At 40.8% G+C, this 22,697-nt stretch overlaps 1 protein-coding gene, 1 long non-coding RNA gene and 1 other non-coding gene across 3 annotated transcripts in view; 2 read left to right on the top strand and 1 right to left on the bottom strand.

The window, feature by feature from the left end:
* The first annotated feature begins 257 nt into the window (after positions 1-257).
* On the top strand, positions 258-4,497 carry LOC118228317. The gene is made up of 2 exons (XR_004765448.1): positions 258-447; positions 1,394-4,497. It is a non-coding gene; the product is annotated as an uncharacterized LOC118228317 (long non-coding RNA).
* Positions 4,498-12,894: 8,397 nt separating this feature from the next.
* Positions 12,895-22,697, top strand: part of LOC118228311 (epidermal growth factor receptor kinase substrate 8-like protein 2) — a 48,474-nt gene continuing 38,671 nt past the window's right edge. Inside the window, exon 1 of the mRNA XM_035419754.1 lies at positions 12,895-13,194. The gene's annotated coding sequence lies outside the window, so the exon portion shown is untranslated. The remainder of the gene's footprint in view (positions 13,195-22,697) is intronic.
* On the bottom strand, positions 17,743-17,814 carry trnae-cuc. Its single transcript has one exon. It is a non-coding gene; the product is annotated as a tRNA-Glu (tRNA).

Below are 22,697 nucleotides of genomic sequence, written 5' to 3'. Positions count from 1 at the left end.
CTGCCTGAATTTTATTCATGTTGTTTCTGATAGAAGTTGTTGTACATTAAATTTTTAAAAATCGTATCATCCATAGGCTTACGTACAATTTCACTATGGCTTTAACATAATTATTAAGAATTTTATTTAATGTTTCCATATACTGAAACAGATAAAGTCTACAAGCTGAGACCTGTTTACAGAAAGCTAAATCACACATAGTGCATCACCCCCCATTCACAGACACAGTGGTACATCCCTGTTCCTCTCCTCTTCCTCCTCCTCCTTTTCTCTTCTCCACTGTCCTCCATCTCTCCTCTTAGCTCATTCTCGACTCTTTCTCCTTGACGACAGAAGTAAGCCCTAATCCTGTGGCCTTAGTTTCTGTTTATTTTCCCTCCGTCTCTACACCTTGAACCAGCCAGGGACAGTGCGGACCAAGGAGGAACGGACAGAGGGGAAAAAAAGGTAGGCGTGAATCTTTTGGTGCATGAATCTTTTCATTGTTGTTGTTAGCATCGTTATGGCTCTCATTGATTCTGATGGCCTGTTCTGGCTGCACTCTCCCCTCCTCCCTACTCTAGTCTCAGCTTCCACCCCCCCTGCCCCCCCCCCCCCCCCCCCCCCCCTTCTGTACCTTGCACTGGTGCAATGCCACCCTGATGCAGTTGCAAGCACGGGATGCTGTCTGCCTGTGCGTGTGGGCAAAGTGTGCATCGTTGTCTCAGATTTGGGCAGAGCTGCTCCAGTTCCCAGGTTTTTACCTCAGGTTTTTTTTTCATTTGCCTCTATTCTATCACTCCCACCTCGACGTGTAATTTCATTTCCCTGTACCTGCATCCCATGTATTCTCTCTTCAGTTCTCTTCTTTTTCCAACTCACTCCCCATCCATATCTCTTGCCCTTTCTCGCATCCTTCATTAGGATGGCTGTTTGACCCATGCTATCTGAGTGTGTGATAGGGAAAGGGCATTTGCATGCTGCAACAGCACACAAGCTAGGCCTGATGCGCATGCAGCCTATTTAAAATGGTGTTACACAATGCTAAAGGTAGTCGGAGAGTCCAGCCAGGGGACTGTCTCTGTGCTTTCCTTGGAGGGTTCCTCTCCAGTCACAGTCACCTCAGTCTTTCTCATGAAACACCTTGAAAAGGGGGAGTGGTATATTTTCACATAAGTGGTTAGCCAATTCCCAACTTCAGACCTCTCTGGCTCTTATGTAACTTTTAATCCACAAGCAGGGACGCCTGCTACTAAAACATAAATCATACCAGGTTCTCTAATACACACACACACACACACACACACACATACATTCACACTTGTACACTGGTATGTATGCAATTATGCATTAATGTAGCTATATTATGTACCTTTATATATGACAGTATCACTGCCTTTCTTTTTGACTTTAGGTACAGACACCCTGAAACCGGACCCCACCCCTTCCCCCTGACTGGCAATCTCCATTTCCAGTTCCCATGGAAGCCAAAGCTAAGAGTGGTGCCGGGGCACCAAAGGCAGCCCCTGCCCCCAAGGCTGAGAAACCCACGGAGAAGGCTCCACCCCAGAAAGAGAACCCCGCCCCTGCCGATCCTCCCCCAGTAGCCCCTGCTCCGGAGAAGCCCCCGGAGGACGGAGCAGCCGACCAGGACGGGGTGACTGACAAGGACGCAGCACCAGAGGGCGCTGACGCCGGGGAAGCCGGCACAGACTCCCTGGAGAGCCTGAAACCCTTCCTTATCGGTGGGGCTGTCATCGCAGTTGCTGCTATCCTGCTGGGGGCGCTGTTGTTAGCACGGAGGAATTGAGAGCGTCACTCAGAGTCTACTGGTTGATTAGTTAGCAGCGTGTTTGCGGATTGGTTAATTTATTGGTTATGGAGTGACTGTATCTTGGGGTATGGGTGGAAGGGAGCAGAGAGTTTGCATTCACTCATATTAGAAGTGTAGTCCAGTTTAGCTGGTAGTTAGAATGACTTCCGGTGTGTACAAAATACAGATATATTCAGGCCTGTACACTAATACAAGCATATACATGCACTATAAGTTGTACCACCCTGCACACAAAAACATACCCACTTATCTACATGTATACACACCTGCTAATGACATAAACAGTTGCCCACTTTCTAGCTTAGCTGTTAAACAAGAACATGTACACAAGTATACAATGCATTAACACTTGCTAATGAGAACTTTATCACAATTGAAGCTGAATGCCATGGAAGCAAACATTCCTGTATCACAATTGTCATCAACTCTTAACCTACTAACCCAGTAGTCTGCTGGCCAAGCAATTTCAACATTAATATTGACATCAACCACCAATGTTTCACAGCAAAATTAATCTAGTAAAATGAATGATTTTGATCACCCAAATGTAGTTCTGCTTGGGCCTCAGTTTCAGTGGTAAATTAATCCATGATAATGTGTAGCTTGACATTCATTCATACACAGGAAAAAAAAATAGCATGCAATGGGCCACTTCAAATTTTTTGTAAGTCCATTGCCGGGTCCAGAGGGCCATTGTACCACAGGTTACGGACCAGGTGTCACTCAGACGTTACTGGGTCTCACACTCAAACTGATGTCTAATATTAAAGAGATGTCACTTAAAGTCAATGCAGAGTCAAGCTGGTGAAACACAATGAGACCTGGAAGCGTTCCAGGAAGGATGGAGGGTGCAGTGGTGAGATCTGTGCCAGGAAAGAGAAGATGGGTGTTGGCTGTTAGGTGAGACTGACATCAACACACCACAGATATGCTCCATCATCCATTTGGAACTTCCGATTCTGAAGTCCATGGCAAAACAATTTCCCTCTTATAATATTTACATTACGATAACACGTAAATCTAAGATAATATGTAAATATATGGTTCAACTACCAACGGCCCCCTTGCAGAAGCTGTGGATTGACCAATATCTGTATATTTAGTGGGTCAGTAACAGCACACTTTTACATTACAGAAATTTAGCAGACACTCGTATTCAGAACTAGTTACACACCTTTCACTTCTTTTTTTTTTTACATAGTATTCAAATATTGAAAGTATATTAATGTCAAAACAAAGAAGAAATTACACATAATATATGGTCTGCACAATTCCTGCCCAAAAGATCCAGTATACTTTGACAATGTAACCTTTAAGCAAAACTGTTTGCTTAAGGTTGTGGAGGTCTACCACAAAATGCAATACATGGGTGAAGGCAATCTATGCATGGTGGGCCATTAAAGGAGAAAAGATTAAGTGAATTAGGTCCATGCCAGAAAGTAAATGGTTTCAAGCCAGGACCTTGAGGTACACCTTTTATCCAATTTGTTTTGGTTATTTTATGCTGTAATTTTTGGTATATTACAGCATAAAATATTTCACAATTAAGCATGACCAATTGGATAATTTGTAGCATCAACTGACCTGACTGTCTCATTGTTTATGATGCAAAACACTATTTGCATTCATGTATTATAATACATATTAGGCAAGGCCTTTGTGAGATTTTGGGCTATGATTTTACTACAGGTTTTTGTAGTATTACAGTTTCTATAATGCAATATAACCAGAAGAGGGCTTTTTGTTCACCCTCTTGAAATACAATCCCATTGTGGTCAGGTTGTTGTAATGAAAACAGACCAGCAGACAACAGATGGATTTGATATTTTACACCTTCACAGTAACCAAGATTGACAGAGGTTCATTTAGGACCATGTATGTATGCTAAATAACAAAGATAAATATATAGAAAGTTTAAGGTTTGTTGTTGTACTGCATGTGAAATATGAGTATCTCTCCTCTATTGGTCCTAGTGGCTGCCAATTTCCACATGTCTGTCCTGTCCCTTCATAAGAAACACCTCTGCCCCAATGCACCTTCTGCATGGTTCAGATTTAAAAAAAACTTGACCAATCACAGGCCTCTCTGCAAAGGGGCACTTGGCTCACTATAATATACCTCTAGCACAGACATCACACACACACGTACGCACATATATGCACACACACACACACACACACACTCACCATGTGTAGGCATCCTGTAAACCCAAATAGCATTCAACCTGCCACTTGTCACTACAACACAGATAAGAAAAACTGTTCCAGTTTCTCTCTTAATTTTCTTCTTCTCCTTCTTCTTCTTCTTCCTCTTCTTCTCCAGTGCGTATAAATGCAATAATTCGGGTAGGACTTCACGTTTTAGCACACATAGTGATTTGATGATGAACACAACAAAGACAAAGATGGTGACTATTGCGCTTGATATATCCACTCAGTTTTCCTGTACTATATATATTTTTCTCCTCTGTTTCCTCTTCCACCCCCAGTGCTCTCTATAAAATGGCTCTTTGGTGAAGTGTCTGATATTAAATATGATGAACCAGACCTTGTCAGACTGATTTCCATACAGGCTGCAATGTATTCCGTTTTAGCTCTCTTTAGCTCACCAAGATGCTGAACTTGAGTGTGTAAACATGTTTTTCCCAAATAAAGGAGCCACTTCAGAAGAGAATACTGCAATAATGTTATGGTGTTATGGTGCATTGGTTCCAATATTATATTCCAGCTGGTGCATCTAACTGCACATATTTTGGTGTGCCCTTGTGCTAGCATGCACCCTCCTGAATTGATGGAGGACATTGCAGTGGGACAGACATTGACAAAATTGGTGTTCCCAGTTGGGGAACAAAAACAAAAGGGGATAAGCAGCCAAAAAGATGAGAGGTGGGATCGAATGAGTAACTTCCTACTGACTAAGAAAAACATGGGCAGAGGAATGACTGGATTTACAGCTGAAGACTGTGAGAAGCAACTGAAATTGTGACAAAGTTTAGCAGCAATGTTGGATAAGATCCCGGGAAATGTTAGTGTGTATGTGTGCAACCAAAGGATTACTTTTTTTAGATTGGGGAAAATATCTATTTATTAAGGGGCGACATAGCTCAGGAGGTAAGAGCGGTTGTCTGGTAGTCGGAGGGTTGTCAGTTCGATCCCCGCTCTGGGCGTGTCCAAGTGTCCCTGAGCAAGACACCTAACCCCTAACTGCTCTGGTGAATGAGAGGCATCAACTGTAAAGCGCTTTGGATAAAAGCGCTATATAAATGCAGTCCATTTACCATTTACCATTAAGAAAAATCCACTCTGAATGTTACATTTGTTCCGCTCAAAGTGACAAATTCCACATTTACAAGCAATTCCATATTTACAACAGTGACTCCCCTGTTGGAAATGACATAGTGCTGCATATGCCTATTGGGTTCTCTGAATAAATAACGTGGAACACTGCCTAGCCAATGAGAATTCAGGATTCTGCCAAGCCTTTGCATAGTCAAAAATATACCACATTAAATTTATTTATTTATTTATTTAATGAAGTTCCAACTGAAAGAATCAAATTCATGATGATGTCACAACATCTAGAATTATGGTAATCATGCTCTTACAGGAAGCATCTTCATACAATCATTTATCAGTGGTGGACATTTAAAAAGAACATGGTTAAAAGTAACTGTGTCCTTTGGAAAAGCTGATAGAAAAATGATACCAAAAGACGATTAATGAAAATCTAAAGCTCTGTGTGCAAAAGACACTTATATTAATACAATCCTGTTTAGGAAGTGGGGGGATTTCATATTTCACACCAGCGATGGAATTGCAACTGTGTCTTGTGTCCTGTGTGAAATGTAGACTGTGCGACACCAGAGCAAAATGTAAACAAGGCACTTTAACACCACTCAAAAAAGTTAAAACAGTTTCTATTTTGAGAAAAGAAATCCAGTGTGCGTTTCAGAAACAAAGGAAACAATGTATAAATCTGCATGCAGTGTGCCTGCATGTGAAATGACAACATCAAGCGTTTTACTATTTAAATTATTTGATCTGAACAGCTTAAAAACATTTTGTATAACCTTCTAAGCAACAAATATCAATACAATTTTGATGCTTTGCTGACAGTTGTACATTTATGTGATCTTAGAAAAATAACAACAATTACGATTTTTAATATCTATCTTGCACATGTATGCAAAAAGCAGAAGTTTTGAAAGTGTTGGTAAAAATACTGTGGTGGTAGTGCTTATTCTGGCAGTTATTTAGATTTAGGGCTATTTATGATAGAGGTGATCGGTCAAGTGAACATTGCTAACGATACAGATTCATGCAGGAAAGTCATTGACATTGGTCATATTTCCTGTTATGACAGAACACATCTTTTTCCACTTGTTTCAATTTAATCAGTCAAACAACTACCTTGATATTCAGTTCATAATTTTACATTTTCAGAATGGAAACAAATGGAACAACCTATATGCATTTTCCTAGAGCAACATGGTCTTATGCCTCAATTCTTTAAAATACAGGTAGTCCCTGCTGTTATGTGTATAATACTTTATTATCCATGGTTATGCATGTACATATATATTTTTATGTTATATTTACATATATAACCATGGCTAATATAGGTACTGGCTTATTTGAATACTTATTGATCAGGAAATAACAATATAATGAATGATTAGATGTAAGTACCAGAATTGTCAGAAATGGCACAACATTGTGTTCCAGGTGACTAATGATGTCGACATGAATGGAATTTCAGTGTGCGTTACTTCATCATAGCACTCAACAAGCAGAGTTTCACTGTGCCAAGAAGCAGGGCGGAATGCAAAGCTTACAGCCAATGGCAGAAATGGGCGGAGTCACAAAGAAGTTTTCCAGTCTTACGCAAGGAAGTCAGACACGCTGGGGAAATGAAAATCAGTGACTGAATTCAAGTTTTTTTTCTAGATGCTCAATCTCACTGTATGTAGTGCGTGAGGGATTGTACTGTGGGTGTATACATGTGTGTGAATGTTTGTGGGCGAAAATTCCTACTGTGTTTACTTTCTTGCGCAAGCAGGAAATGATGGTCATTCTGGCACATCCTCTAACCTACTGTATTGAAGCACCCTTAACCTCAATTCCTGATGCTCTCAGTTCTCTTTCAGCGGCATCTCTCCCGGTCTGCTTCCTCTTCAGCTTCCTTTGTTGAAAAAAAAAAATGAGTCAGACACTGTGCTGAAAGCCACTTTATCTCTCAGGCCTAGCTGAGTCAGTCTACTGCTGTGCCATGCCCAGCCTAGGACCTCATCACACTCTGGGGATAAAGCAGAGAGTTGCTCTTGCTCGGTCTCTCTGAATCTTCTGACACTGTGAAGTATGAACCATGCTGCACTTGATGAAATTAGTTTCTTTATATGTATGTCAAAATATGTGGCACACTTCAAAAACTTATTTTTAATGAATTAAGACTCATTAGTAAAGACTTATGAATAGTTAACGACAGACAACAGTGCACTTCTGAAACATAAATGCAAAACCTTAATAATTAACTGAGAGCCAGCGGGCAAAAAAATGTCCTCAATTCTCAAAAAAGCAAGAACAACAAAAAAAACAGTAAGGTCAATTAAATATGTTCGCAAACCCTTTTAAAGAGTGCCACTGCTTGAGATACTGCTCTAATCTGGACAACCTGAATGAAAAGGAGTAACTTTGTTACTTTGTATCAGTCCTGCGACTCCCTGTGTTCGCAAGCTATATAACTGAAACGGTTTGTTTGTTTGGCCAACGAGGATACCAATGCAATGTTCAGAGACAAATGCGGGGTAGCATGGGAAATGGCTAATACAAAGACGGCAGTGTTTTATTAGGAATCGTTTATTCATCGGCGTGCAGTCTGACTTAATGCTGCGTATTGACAGTTCTGGCCTTACATTGTTGAACGCGATGTTCCGGTGCAGGCAGGTGGCCATGAATATTCACTACCAGTGAGACCATCGCTTGTTTGGCTCCGATTCTAATCAGCCTTGTCACGGTGTGTGTAGAATCTTTGTGGCTGGCTGTCACACGGACTCGGAATACAAACTCGTGCGCTCTCCGACGCGTTCAGGTGCTCTGTCACGGCGACAGTCACCGCTCAGTGGCGGCTGGAAAGGATAGAAAAATTAAACTAGTCAGGTTTTACTGTGAGTCCTGTCACTGGAATTTTCCATTTTCAAATACCCTCTCCGGGATAATAAAGAGTTCTCTGGTAAATCGTTGTAGCATATATTTCCATTCTGTTAGTAAAGCCATTTTTTTGTGTGTGTGCATGTAAATCCCTTTCACAACATACAAGCAGAATAGCAAACATCAGACAAGCTCATATAGCTAATCACACTACAAACATGTGCTATTTAGCAAACCAAATGAAACTATTTGAATGGCCCATACAGTCCAGCTTATCATGCTGCTTTCCTGGACCTGCAAGGGACTGAACTGGCTTTGTGGGCGACAAGACCAAGGCCACAGTGCTGCTAGTGCCGTCCTATCGGTTGTAATGGTCCCACCTGCTGAATGGTGATGCCATACTCTAACAGCGCATTCACATAGGGTTACAGTCCTCCAACTGGACATACTGAATGTATTATGTGAAGCATTTTTAATAGATGCTGCCCAATGAGATGGGGTTGCTGGTCTGTCAGTTTTATTTATTACATGCCAAGATGGTGCAAAAATATTTGCTATGGGAGCTGTGCTAAGGTCATAGAGAAAGTAGTAGTCTTGTCTGTGGTTATACCAGCAGACCAATGTCGCAAACTTTAATATCTGAACATGGAACAACATCAAAGATGTTACAGTCTATAGTGGCTTACGTCTGATCACCCATAGGCTGAAGAGCAACCAATGGGCCAGCTTCACTACCAAGGGCTTACTGCCTGGTCATAGTTTACTACTAAAGACTATAATTCACCATGGGGGCCCTACATCACTAACAAGGGCCCTAATTCATTAACAAGGGATCCTAATTCATTAACAAGTGCCCTAAATCACAAACAATGGCCCTAATTCGTTCCTGAGAGCTTGTTGCCCAGCTCTATTTCACTGCCAGTTTTAATGACTGCATTTCCTCTTTAACACAGCACTGGCGCTGGTCAGGGCATTCTACCTCAAAGACCACATGCATAACCTCTGCTCTTCCCCCAAGTCTCAGATTTTAAAGAAAGAGATCATTGATACTTCTCACTTTTCTGAAAAACATTCTGAAAAAAGGAGAAAAGATCTCTGTATGACTTGTATGCTGCTTTTTACACATTGCCGCATCCGAAACACATTTCCCGTGTGCTAGAAACGGAACTGTACAAATGCACAATTGCTAATGGTAACCATTTGTGAAACACAACCCTCTGGAAAGAGCACCTGACACCCTTGAGCTAACATTCTGAGAGGTTCTGCTGGCATGTTTGTTGTCATTGTCAGCACTGCCCAGCGCACACAACCCTTTATTTAACCCGGCGGGTCAAATAAGAACAGGTTCCCATTTTCAATGATGATGGTGTGCCTGACAGGCGCAACAAAGACAACAAAAAACAGAGGCTCAGACAAAGCACCAGCAAGAACATTGGACTGATGGTAGTAGCACAGCCCAGAGTTTAAATACCATTGCTGTTACAGCATTTTTAGTTTTTGACTGTTTCAGTTTGCCCCCTTCAACTGACTGTTATGACATTGTTTAACACAATGGCTTTGTTTTGATTGCGTGAGAGACTATTGCTGCTATTTTTTATTTTTTATGTTCCCTTAATACAGGCAATAATCTGTAAGTCACTCTGGTAAGAACATTTGAAAAATGAGTAGAAGTAAATATAAATGTGCCCATGTTAGGATTAATTCAAGGAATACACAGCCCGGCTCCTTGAATAAAATTATGTCTTCATACAGCAAGTCTACCACTAGAGGGTAACCTTCCATAGTAAATAAATTCCGTACTGCAAGCTAACTGAAATATCTGTCATTCTGGAAGAAAGAGTACTCTTCATTACCCTACTTTCTACCAGTGTTTTCTAAAAAAAAAATATTTTAAAGGAGAGGTTTGTTTAATGAGAACTGCTTAAAACAAAAACTGTGGAACATTTATAAAATCTTCAATGTATTTATAAAAAAATAAAAATAAATTAAGTGCAATGTGGGTCTTTCCAATTAGCCTCTTTGCCATCTAGAATCCACTACTCGTGCCTTAGCATCATCAGAGAGCAGTTGTAAACAGTGTAAAAAAGCCTGCCTTGTCCAGTTGCATTCCCTCACCAGAAAAACAGGTAACTAAAATAAATAAAATAAAACACATATACACACAACACACACACACACACACACACACAATATAAAGGCATGAGCAAGTATTAAAAAACTTCAGGGAACACAGTATGACTAGAACATTTCCTTTGAATGGTAGCTATGTTATGTTTGTTTCTTAAAGCATTTATCTGGGAGTGCACAGTATCCAGGAAGTATCAAGTGTCAAAATACATTAAATGCACAGCAACAGCAAGAAAACACAGTACAGGAATACAGACACAAAACAGACCAGAACAAATAGATCGAGCCTGAAACTACAAAAACTAAAACACTATCTTACAATAGTCTTCTTTTCCTAAGAAACATAGCGCTGAAAAGTTATCCATAAGAGCACCATAACTATATCTTCCTAATGTGCACATACAATATTTCCATAAGGCTAATGAGTGATATTGTCTTACATTACAGTGTAAACACGGTACCAGATAATATATAATCCATTACAGCAATATTGCCTTTCATTAAATTACTCACAGTGGCTAACAATGATCTGGTAGAGTGACAAGATTAGATTTCATGCGGGGTTTCGAGGGATCAGATACTGTACTGGGTGCTAGGTGTATGATACAACAATGTGATGCCTGAACCAGTAGGTTTGAAGAAGAAGTAGTTTTTTAAAACAATAATGAAGAGAGGTACCAATAATGTGACAAGCATTTCATTCGTCACCTGCAGCTCTCTTTAAACCAGCATATGCTTATCAAAAATGCAGTTTAATATGCAACACTGTTCACTTTGTTCCCGACCCACTAACCCCCTTATAATACTCCATGTTCCTTTAAAAATATGTGACTTGTAAGTAGCACTGTTCTGGTTGGGTTGGGAGATTGTATCTGGAAAAGTCTCACAGGTTGCGGTTCAGGATCGTAAAAAAAAAAGGTCATAACATTCTAGATCGGTCCAGGTAGTTCTCAAGATATTTCTGGAACACTTACATTTAAGGTTAAGGTTATTTTTGTTGTAGTTTTTGATATTCCTCATGAAAAAACAAAATTTATGAATGACCTATATTCACAATCACACTTAATGCAATGGGGCTCATTGTCTTGAGAGTAATTTCACAGCTGTATTAAGGGCATAATAAGCCTCAGCAACTGGAGAGTTTTGCATAAGGCTAATAGTCTTATGCAGCATGATGCTGCTTCACTGAAAGATGTAACAGTTCAGTTTTTTATATTCAGTAGCACACAGACTGCATAAAGCACAACCACAGTGTTGTGTACCACAGTGATGACTTGTTGCTATATGACCTGACCTCTGTGTTATTATACAATATAGACGTGTATTACTGTATGCACCATTTTATTGTTCTCTCTCTCTGTCTCTCTCTCTCTCTGTACTTCTGCACTGACCTCAAAGAGTTCCCTGCTCACACAGCCCATCTGTTTTCAGTGACAGCTGGGGTTAATGATCAGCTTGGTTCAGGAGGTCACTGTGGGTTTCCATGGTTCCTGTCACTAACACATTATCTTTGTGTGCACATAGTTCTGGAATACCTATAAGGCCATGCATGGCAGTGTCAGGGCTAATTGATGTGTGACTGGGCATAAGTTAGCGGTCTGTGGAATGTTTATTTTCAGCAGAAGATGGGAGTTAGATGACCGGGGGGTTAGAAAAATTCCTGACCCGACCTTCAACACACACGTCCAATGCAGTGATAGCAAAGTAGCAACTACTGTTAGTGGGAGAGCTGAATTAGAGAGCCGCAAGTTGAACAGCACAGGGTAACTGAATAGCACGCTAGTTTTGTCAGTACAATCCTCTTCACTGCTTAGGAGGGAAGACAAAACAGATAAAAATTATGGGGGCCATGACCCCCCCCTACAATACATCCCGACGCTTCTCCTCGGCCCACATCTAGCATTGCCAGGTTTTCTGGAACAGGTTAAACTGAAATCCATTTTGGTAAATTTGACATTTGCCATATGTTTTGCGCAGGAAGACAGAGTGCCCAAGGACTTTAATCAAGCAGAAAGCTGGCCGCTCCGAGAACCGGGCCTTTGATTACATTCCCAGCACCCTGTGACACTGAGCCCTGAGCAGCGTTCCATACTGCTGCTCCACTTCCTCAGCCTCTTACAGGGGAGCCTGTTTTTCTAAATCGCATACCTTTGGGAACAAAGGCCTTTCGGGGACAAGCGGAACAGATGGGAAGCCAGGTGATTACACACAGGACGCTTATCGAAAAGGTTTTTGAAAAACACATTGAATTAATAAATGCTACAGTGCTTTCCCAGAGGATCTGTCACCATCAAAGAGAGAAGGTGCTAGACATTTTCAGATTTCAGATGCATTTCAGTAAGCATTAAATTAGTGTGAGTAAAATGAGTAAAATACACAAATGTCCAGTGAATATATTGTTAATGGGAAACACTTACTGTATTGCAAGTGCAAAATGGCGGTACATCTTTGTTCCTCCTTCACTGATCATTGCTCTGTGACCATAAATGATTGGCTGATTGATAAGTGGCCAGGTCCATACAACTGCATACAAATGTGGTTCAGGTATCACTTCCATTTTCATTCAAGGATGAGACTGATAAATGCCAGGCTGCCAAACAGTATCTGGTTTTAGCCTATTAACATTATTACTATTACTTAGTTCATACTTGCAGGAAAACCATCATTTTAAAACGTATTCAACGTAAGGCTTATGTAATTGCTATTGCTGCCCTCTCGGTGCCCCCGTGCTCCTCCCCCTTAAAGTCGCAGGTGAAGTTACCTGCAGAGTCACCTGTTGCTCAGTAGCACGGACTGCCTGTCTCGCTCGAGAATGATCTACTAATTTCTGACATCTCAAGCAACCGATACGATGCATTAATTAAAAAGTACTCCGAAGGAAACAACAAGCACCAGCGTCCCCCTTGACTACAAAGAGAACACACGACCAAGGAAATAATATAATTATAGATCGAAGACCAAAGTTCAAAAGCGATAGCTACTGTAAGCTACTTGTGGACATACATGGCAACCTACCGCGTCTGATAGGCTGATCTACTAGAGTTGGATCAAAAGATATACAGTCGAAAAGTGTACAGGACTAGAGACCGCGTTGGGATCCTGCGGTGGGTAAGAACACCTTACTTTCCTAGTTTAAAAAAAAAATTTTTTTTTTAACCTAATGGTGGTCGGAACAGTGTTCATTAGCTGAATGGTTCCACTGAGGTCGTGTAAACGTTTCGGAAATGCATTCCGTTCTCGAGTAAATATTGAAGATGACACAAATATGGCACAATTGCATGATTGAAATGGTTATCACGGTAACGGCAATTGTAAACAATTAATGCGCTGACTACGAATCTTTGCTACATAAATTAAACAATGAATTTAGTTGGCTCTCATTTTCAGATAGACCTAATAGTTTAAATAAATGAAGCATGCATGACACTGGAAAAATCACTGAGAGGTACACGCAATTAAAAGAACGTTTCACAGACCTAATATGTGTTGCCAGTATAAGGCATCTATCACTATATTGAGGTATAATGCAAGGTTAGTATAGGTAAGACAGCAGATATCTAAAACAGATGCCATTTATCAATTGGAGACCAACAGAACTGCACACAATATACTAAGAAAGTAAATCTTAATGAATGTTCATGATCTTAATAAATCTACATGAGGAGCAAACTGTTTCGAGAGCATGTCATCATTGAGTACTTAATGTTATTTTTGGACCTGTGCCGATTTAAGCAATAGTTATAATTTATGTGAATTTCTGAAAGCATTTTTATTTTATTTTTTAAGATTTTGGAATTTATCTTGAGGAATGAGAGGGGATACTGTAAGGACTAGCTATAACTGACTTGCTTTTTACTGTTTTTGTTTATGTGGGTTTGATATTCTGTCCAGGAACATTGGGCCATATCTGTTAATGTAGAATAGCAGGTCACTATTGTTCCGTGCTATGCTTTTGGTGGAATGTTTTTCCATAATTTGGCAACTGAGCAGCCATTTTGCGAGGAAGGCCAGGTTAACAGCCAGTGAGTGTGTGACGCCATAACAGCCAGCTAACTGCTGCCTGCTCGTTGCCTGCTGGAATCTGTCTCTCATGACTACAGCAGTTATCCTATGTAAGACAAATACAGCACTACATAATACTCATTTTTGTAGGGAAGTTCACAGAAGTCTGCCTCTTATCAGACCCCGAAATAAAACAGACTGTTTACTGTGCTGACAAGGAGTCAGCAAGTGTGATTAAGAGACAGTGCTCAGTTGCAAAACATCCAATTGGAACAGCATTATGTAAAACTTAGGTTCTCCATAATACAGTGTAATCATGTTTTGTATTGTTGGAAAGTCAATGTCATGGGGAACAATTGGTGTGTCATCTTCAAGGTTAACCCAGTGAAATGCTTACAGAGATGGCGCAACCAGGATTCATTGTTGCACTGTTTTTTCATGATTGCGTCTTTATTTGATGACTATTTCCTTATATATGAGAGAAGTGCAAGGGTTTGGGGAGACTCGTCGACACAGTTCCCTGCGCATATGCATGTGCATATAGCCATTTCCACACACACTTTTGCACCATTGTATATTGTCATTATTGCTGAACACATTGAACAATTAACTACATTCATTTTAACCAGGCATTCCTCTTTGACTCTTACCACTGCACACCTAGCAGTTTAGGGTCCTAACATACACATAGAACTCAGGATATCTGCACCCCGTAGTCACTTGCCTATACACTAGTGATGCACAATTGTATTTATGCAGGCTACACAAGCCAAAAACATGTCCGCATCTACCAGGTAAGATATTGATCCGTATAGAGAAACACTACTGGCGGACATCAGTCTCCTCTGTCTATGCATAACTGTCAGCACAGAGGAAATGTTAAAGCCCTGTTTTGGAGTCAGATAATCAAGATAACACCCTGCTTCGGTTGCACCGGGTAAGACTACACACAAACTCATAGTAAATCCACACATTACCTAACTGAATGCCAAGTACATTTGTCTGACAAGTATGCTGACTTGACAATTTGGTTACAGACTGAAGAGAAGAAAATCACAAAGCGACAACCAATGATTGCTCTGGCCCATGCAAATACTTACGCCTTCTAAATTTCTTTATATTATACATTGCAGCAGTAGAACCAAATAGATATAGCATAGTGGCCAGTTCCTGTCCAATATAATGAAAGTGTCTGGTTTAAGTCAATTTCCAGTCTCAGGTGCTTACATCAGTCTTGTGCTCAGCTGACAAACCTCTCCAGACATCTTAGTCAGCTTAGCTTTGTACATGTTACGCAGATAGATAGATAGATTGAGTTGCAAATACTGAAGCAATTCAGGTACTGTACTCAAGGGTATTCTGTGTTTTACCCACGATTCAAGATTCATTAAAATAATTATTATTTTATTTACTTGATAAAAAAGTTACCAAACACCCATATCACCCATGTGAAAAAGTGATTGCCCTTTTAAACTTAACTGGTTGCACCACCTTTAGCAGCAATAAGTGCTACCCAATGCTTCATATAATTTGCTATCATTTTTCGCACCGTTGTGGAGGAATTTTAGCTGACTATTCTTTGCAGAACTGCTTTAATTCAGACAGATTGGTGGGTTTTCGAACATGAACTGCTTGTTTTAGGTCCTGCCACAGCATCTCTATTGGGTTCAAGTCAGGAATTTGACTTGGCCACTCCATAACATTTTGTTTCTTTTCAACAATTCAGATGTGGACTTGCTTTTGTGTTTTGGATCATTGTCTTACTGCATAATCTCCAGGTTCAGCTTTATCAGCTCACGGACAGATGGCCAGCCATTCTCAGTAAGAATTTTCAGGTACAGAGTAGAATTCATACCATAGTTCCCTCAATAATGGCAAGTCGTCCAGGTCCCATGGCAGCAAAGTGTCCCCTCACCAGCACACTACCACCACCAGGTTTGACTGTTGGTATGATGTTCTTCCTGTGGAGTGCTTTATTTGCTTTATGGCAGATATAATGGACCCATGTCATCCAAAACATTCCACTTCTGATGCATCTGCCCATAGAAAATTGTCCTAAAAGGCTTTGGAGTCATCCTGGTGTTTATTTGCAATGTGAGATGAGCATTGATGTTTCTCTTGGTTAGCAGTATTTTTTCCTGGGAAGATTCACCACTGTTCCAAGTGTTCTCCATTTGGAGATAATGACTTTCACTGTGGTTCAGTGGAGTCCCAGTGCCTTAGAAATTTGATGGGCCAGCTGGTAAAAGGGAGAATAATGATCATAACCATCCTTAGGTGACCAGTTCAAAGGCGGTTTCACGAATTGCGTGTTTTCTTTCCACTCTCTCTGCACTTTTCTGGAATGCTACAGGCCGTAGGACGGTCTTCGCAGGACTATCAAAGTGAAAGCCAAGATTTGAGATTTACACAAGCCGGGAATACTCACGGTAAAGATAGCCATGGCAACGTTTACAGAGTATAACGAAAACATTCCCTGACCGGGAATCTAACCCAGGCTACGGCGGTCAGAGCGCCAAATCCTTACCACTAGACCACCAGGGATACATGCCCACTCTATGCCGTCGTGTCCCCAGACTAGTTTGCGTCTGAATCATGCAGGACGAATCAACCCGCTGTTTATCTTCAAGTTTCAGATAATGCTTGTTTTCCACTCAAGTTTGTCAAGTGGGACATTTGATCAAGACCACACTGTTCCAAACGCTGGCTGAGTTGATTCAAGGTGTTAACACCAAGGCTGTGTAAGTAATGTAGATCTTTATTTTTGATATAAAACAGAAACTAATTTAGCCTGTAAGAGACTGATTATGTAGCTGTACTGTGCAGCCAACCATCATAGAAATCAAGCAGAAATTTGCAAACATCTTTCCCAATCCATTTAGCCTACATTCTGATCAAGCTTGCGGTCAGCTGTCCGGTTGACATGGAAATTATAAGAATTGCAGAGCCAGAAAGAAGTTGCATCAGACTCCACTGGAAAACACTGTCGACAGAAATGACAGAATGACATTAGCCAGAAAATCGCTAGCATTAGCCAAGAGCCATCACTTTTATCTGTTTCAGAAAGCGGCGCAAAAACAAAACAATGATACATCATATCGCACTGCCAAATTAAGCGAGGTGTCAACCACAGAAAAATAATAAATGACTAATTTAGGGCAATACAAGGAGGGAGATAGATAGACAGAGGACTAACTAGTACCAACATCTAACAAAATTTTGCATGTTCACGCAAGGATTAGAATTTATAAATTTAGGTGAGAAATATATTTGATCTTCCGGAATGTGATCCTGTCATCAACTACATTTCTACCAAATAATGATTTAGCAACATTTCTTGCCTCTCCTGTGAAAAGGTGGAGTGCGAGACATGTCTCTCAAGTGCACATGCGTCACTTCCTCGTCTCCGCTAGCATTCGATGGACCAGCTGGTAAAAGGTAGGACTTTAATAATTATCAGAGCCATCCTTAGGTGAGCGGTTAAAATGTGATTCTACGAATTGCTTGTTTTCTTTCTGCTCTCTCTTCTGGAATGCTACAGGCCATAGGACAGTCTTCGTAGGGCTATCACAGTGAAAGGCATGATTTGAGATTTCCACAAGCCTGGAATACTCACAGTAAAGATGGCAATGTTTACAGAGTGTTACGAAAACATTCCCTGACCGGGAATCGTACCCGGGCCGCGGCGGTGAGAGCGCCGAATCCTAACCACTAGACCACCAGGGACACTTGCCTGTATCTGCCCATGCTGTCGTGTCGGTGTGCAGATCTTTGTGTCTGGCACTTACATAACAATTTCATAACAGCGGACGCTATGGCACTTTAGAAGAAATAAAAATGAACTAATCACCGCACGTTATCAGCGGAGGACAGAGCTGTTGCGCCAGCCGGGAATCGAACCCGTATCACAAGAATGGGAATCTTGCATGATACACCTACAATACTGGCACCACCCAGAGACTGTAACCACCATGGTGCAGTTGCGCAGTTCTCTTCATGAGTACGTATTTCTGGAGTGCCTGTTGTGACTTCCTGAATGAGTTGTCGTAGCAGTCTTGGAGAAATTCTGGCATGTCAGCCACTCCTGGGAAGATTCACCACTGTTCCAAGCGTTTTCCATTTGGAGATAGGGATTTTCACTGTGGTTCAATGGAGTCCCAGTGCCTTAGAAACGGCTTTGTAACCCTTTCTAGACTGATGTCAACAACTTTTTTCTAATCTCTTCTCAAATATCATTTGATCTTGGAATAGTGTGCTTGTAGAAACTTTGTGGTGACTGATTCACTTTGATGGTAAGGTTCAGTATGAGCAGAGGTGTTACTAGGATGTCATCTTTGGGTGGGCATTTGGATTATTTGGGTGGGCAACCACAAACATGTGGCTTTTCATAAATAGGGTATGTAAACATGGGCGTAGTTTAATTTTGAGAAGGGGGGGATGGGCAAAAGGAATACAATTACAGTATCCATTTTCTGTAGGGGGGTCCAGGGCCATTACCCCATGAAAAAAAAAATGTCTCATTTGGTAATGTCATGCCGATTTTGATCCGGTCTGCAAAAACGATGCAATGACATTCTAAACAGCAGTTGTACCTGTTGTGACGTGCGTGTGAAGTTTTGTTGCGGCGTCCGTTGCTATGCCAACGCTGCCATATTTGCTGCATTCTGCGGCGATAAAGATTCTTAACTCGGCAATTTCTCTGTTTTAACAGGTTATTTTTCAGCCTGAAACGGTGCGATGGTATTAATAAACGGCTACACGTGTCATCTAACTTGCGAGTAGTTGGCTATCTCCCTGAATATGAATTAAATGTTTTTAACACAGAAAATAACAATTATAAATGCGATTTTATCCACGGAAACGGCTATACAAAAATGGTGGCTAGCTAGCTGGCTAATCACTAAACCAATGGCCACCAAGTGAGCTGGTAACTTAAAAGAAACACGCAGCTTGCAAAACGTGCAAACTCAACTGTGAAACTATGCGAGACTACTAATATAACTTATAAGAACAAGAGAAAAGAATGAACAAGAATCAAAAGTATTAACAGTTTTAACTGGATTGCTGAGAGTCGCTAGCTACAAACAGGTTTTGCAGTTCACTTAACCACGTGTCCATGTCCGTACCACATGTGTGAAGAAGTTTCGTGGTTTGGCGATAACGTAAAGGAGCAGCACTGACTAAACACACCCACACCTTCAAAATGGCCAATAGGAAAGTAGTGCATTTTTTGATGACCAATACTAAATTACAGAAAACTATGACCGTTCAAAAAAATAGCTATAATGGTGATTTTTTCAGAGTTTTCATTGGATGGGCAGATGATTCCTCTGGGTGGGCAAGGCTTATCTCTGGGTGGGCAACGCCCACCCCAGCCCACCCGTTGACACGCCCCTGAGTATGAGTGAGGTTTAGATTCAACAGGGCTAACTGTAATCGAGCCTGGCTGTGTTCAATCAACTGAATCTAATTATCAATTAAATTAGGTTAATTAGTTGATTGAGTAACGAAGGGGGAAATTACTTTTTCACATGAATGATATGGGTGTTTGATAACATTTTTCTATAAATGAAATAATAATAATAATAATAAAAATGTTTTTTGTGTTTACTCAGGTTCCCTTTGTCTAACGTACAAGATCTGAAACCATTCAGTGTGACAAATATGCAGTAATTGAGGAAATCAGGAAGGGGGCAATACTTTTTTTTTTTTTTACAGCACTGTATCTTCAATAATCTGAACCTATAAACCTGCAGCCCATCCCAGTACTGCAGAGCTGTAATATGACACTACCTTTCATATCAGTGGGCGAGTCAAAGTTTATTTCAGATTTACGTCCGGGTTTTAATTCATTGATGGTTGATATTTCGGATTATAAAATGCTTACACGTCCCAGCTAACGCAACATTTTCCATGTGGAAAAGGTTGCGGAGATACAGCGTATTTCATTCGACAGTTTGACTAAGTTTGATCAGCGTACTATGCTAGTTAGTGGCTCAAGTGATTAAATTTGTGCCAGTCCTATGTGAAATTGAAAACCCGGGACCTGTACTCTTGTGGAATGGAGCTTCCATCAGATACTGCCATATGGTCAGGCTAGAACAGTGGTGTCAAACTTGTTGCCATGGAGGGCCGTGTGTATGCAGGTTTTCATTCCAACCAATTAATGCTGCCTTAATTGAGTCCAATTACTCATTCAGCCATATGTGTTTAACTGCATTGAAGCACAGAATATAAGAAAATTTTTATTTAGACAATGCGGGTCACCATTGTGCACAAACCTGCATCCCTAATTCAGCAAATAATTTAACTAATTATATAATCAAGATCTGAGGCTGGAATGAAAACCTGCATACACACGGCCCTCCATGGCAACGAGTTTGACACCACTGGGCTAGAACAAACTATCATCCATGCCTGATCAGAAATGAGGTGCCACAGCATCACACATTGTTAAGCCTTGCTCAGTACACAAGCTTTTACACTGCATACAAGTAGGTGGTACTGTTTGAATGTCTACCCATCGTATCACAATATTTAACCCATACCAAATATTAAAAAAAAAAATTAAAAAAAATTGATTTGCTTTTCAATAGCAGTTTTACAGCAGGTTTGTACCAGAGACTGTAAAAAAATATGGACAAAGCTGCTGTGACGTCACCCATTGCCTCTCCGTGGGTCTGTAAAACACGTTTTGAAGCTCAATGGCGGGCGCGGCCATGTTCTCGATTTGGAGCCAAAACCATAGAGTTAAGCGGTCTTTTGATTTTTACAATGTGATTGACAGTCCGGTGCGGAAAAGCCCATCGACCTGAACGAACGATTGCAGAACGAACTTGAGGCTAGCTGACTGTCTGCCGTTATGTTTTAAAATATATGATCAAATGTTTACAGAGGTTAATTTCCATCCGTGACTGTACTGTGTCATGTAATCACGTTATATGTATGACATTAATAATACAATTATGTTCAGTTATCTTCAATTTATGTTTCTCGGCAAAACGAATATGCTTAGCTAGCATATCAGCTTGCCAGTGAGCTAGGTAAGCTATCCGTGGTTAGCTCACGCATTAGCAATATGAACTACAGGGGAACATCGACTGCACTGATGGTCAATCAATCAGAGATGTGTAGACTACTGGTGATTTGACTAGGCTAATTTTCATATCTGTCTGGTAGACCTGCTGTTAACCAAGCAAGTTATCGTCGTAGGTTTTCGCCACAGTCAGTTAATGAGCCATTAACTGCTACTCCTCCATCGCCGTTTGTGGTGTTTACTTGCTGGGTGACGCTAGCTGACCGATCGTTCGCAAGTCACTTTTTACCGAATAAAAATTAACACTGTCAGCGGTGATTAGCAAATCTACCAAGTATTTTAATAACTGATTTACAGGCGTGTAAATATGACAACGCACTTTGAAGAGCAAGGTTTCCACCTGTTGCATAAAGACAAAAATAATGTACATTGAATTTCTAATTATTATTATTTTCTTGCTAGCTTCTAGCTTTGTCACATTCGTGCAGCATAGCCCAGGTAGACATTTACGGAATGTACACGACTGACAAGCCGTCAAACACGTTATATTTGCCGGTTAGGGTTAGCTAGCTAGTCAAATGGCTTGGTAGCCGAAGCTGCGAACTGTTTTAGCATAGGCTACTGGACTACCACATATAGCAAATAAGCGTTAGCTGATTACGCTTTCTGCCAACTAATTATTTGGTTAAGTGGGCTAAAGGAAATAGTAAAAATGACTCGGCTACCGCAAAACTTCAGAGGAGGATTATTTAATGGTCGTCTAGTGCAGCTGTAAATAGCACACGCTATAATGAAACCACTACAAAATGGGATGCCTGCATTTTCCGACTCCGCACAGGTGGACCGTGGTCGGAGCCGCAATGTCAAGGCCAAGAGACGCTACCTCCCACCCCAGTGACCACAGATTGTAGCCCCTACTGTAGCTCAGGCCTTCGCAGTAATCCGGAAGTGACGCAAGCTGTACCTCATTGGTCCAGAACAAATATTGGCACTGTGCCCAAACGACGCAATAAATCATGAAATCGACCCATGGACAGTTATAAGACGAATAAAATACACCTATTATGACTATTTGTTCTTGTGAGAAAAAATTATTGACTTTGTATTTTGATCGCATTTGTACCGTAGACTTACATGGAAACCGGATATGAAAACACCTATACTGGAGCCATCCGTAGTGGCGCTAGTGAGCAACCAGGAACTACAACACCAGGAAATGAGCTTCAAAAACGAAGTCTGGTTTTGGCCGCTTGGTTTGTACTGGCAAGAAATTATTTTCTAATACAATATCCAAAAATATATGCTTTAATCTCTGCACATTCGAAGCACAGAGAAATATTCTTATACGTATTGCAATGTGCTAAATGCTAAGTTAGGGGTCGTAGACTGTAAGCTTGATTCAGAGATTCTGTTGTTCGTTGCATCAGACACACAAATCCATGCTTCACTTTCCCAGCATTATCTATATTTTCATTCACTAACGCGTTATCTGATGAATAACACATGGCATGAGCTTGACTGATGCTGATAAGAACGTTTAGTACGATTAGTCTGCTAAACATTTTTGGGCGCT

The sequence above is a fragment of the Anguilla anguilla genome, chromosome 5, assembly GCF_013347855.1.
Source record: "Anguilla anguilla isolate fAngAng1 chromosome 5, fAngAng1.pri, whole genome shotgun sequence".
Classification (NCBI taxonomy): Eukaryota; Metazoa; Chordata; class Actinopteri; order Anguilliformes; family Anguillidae; genus Anguilla; species Anguilla anguilla.
The sequence above is the reverse complement of the archived record's forward strand: the minus strand, read 5'-3'. Positions and strand labels throughout refer to the sequence as shown.